General features: G+C 31.5%; 1 pseudogene; it reads right to left on the reverse strand.

Moving 5' to 3' along the window:
• Positions 1-900, reverse strand: part of LOC108762615 (uncharacterized) — a 2648-nt pseudogene extending 1748 nt beyond the window's left edge.
• Positions 901-1049: the final 149 nt, after the last annotated feature.

Raw genomic sequence — 1049 nt, forward strand, 5'->3', positions numbered from 1 at the left:
ATGTATTATATATGTATTTATATGTATTTATATATGTTATATGTAACATATATATTAATAGTTTAGGTAATATATATGTTTATGTATTAACTGTAATGAATGAATTGATTCAAGATATCTTGCAACTGTTGCAATAATCCATCTCTCGAACATTCAGTGTTAAGTATTTTTTTTATACTAAATTTATCCGCTTTTGTCACGATTCTCTTGAATTCGTTATATTGGTAAAATTGTTGTTTCTTAGCAAAATAAATATTACCATCCATATGTCGGAAAGCCATGGTTGGAGATGGCGGTATTCCGGGAAATATTGATTGTAACGTTTGATATGCACTAACAGTCAGAGTATATTCATCTATTTGTGCCATATCGTTATCATCGAAGATTACGTAAGTTTGTTCTTTGTGAGTATTTATCGCGGTATTAATTACAATATTTGGGGGAAATCCCAAATTTTTTAGATGTTTCGGCCAGCCTTCTTTTAATTTGAAACTGGGATAATTAACCATATAAACCATATTATTTATAAATAGTACTATTTCACCCGAGGGTCTTTGGTACGCGGCTGACAAAGAGAAATTTTTTAGGAGGAAATTCATGTAAGTATTTAGCTCAAATGGTCCGTCATATTTGTTATCATTTATATTTATCGACCATATATAGCTTTGATATGTGACGAATTCGATGATTTAATATTAATATAGTATCCACATATTGTAATTCACAGAGATCTATTTTATCAGGCTTATTTGTCGGAATTTCAGTAGTCGTTGTTGGTGGTTTTATAGTAGTTGTAGTTGTTATTCCTGGTTTGTTCCTTCCATATAGATACTGAATCGTTAAAATATCTTCTAAGTTGAGTTTAACAGTTGTATTAGTATTTTTAGCAAACGCAAACATTACGGAATCTTCGCGCGAACTGTGCATTAGTCCTAACGAATGTCCGATTTCATGTGTTAACGTATGAAGCAGACGTTCCGAATTGAAAGGTATTTTATCGTCTAGGTATATGTGCCAGGCTTCTGCATTGTCAATATGTATTTCGGTGG

This window comes from Trachymyrmex cornetzi, unplaced genomic scaffold, assembly GCF_001594075.2.
Source record: "Trachymyrmex cornetzi isolate Tcor2-1 unplaced genomic scaffold, Tcor1.1 scaffold31, whole genome shotgun sequence".
Classification (NCBI taxonomy): Eukaryota; Metazoa; Arthropoda; class Insecta; order Hymenoptera; family Formicidae; genus Trachymyrmex; species Trachymyrmex cornetzi.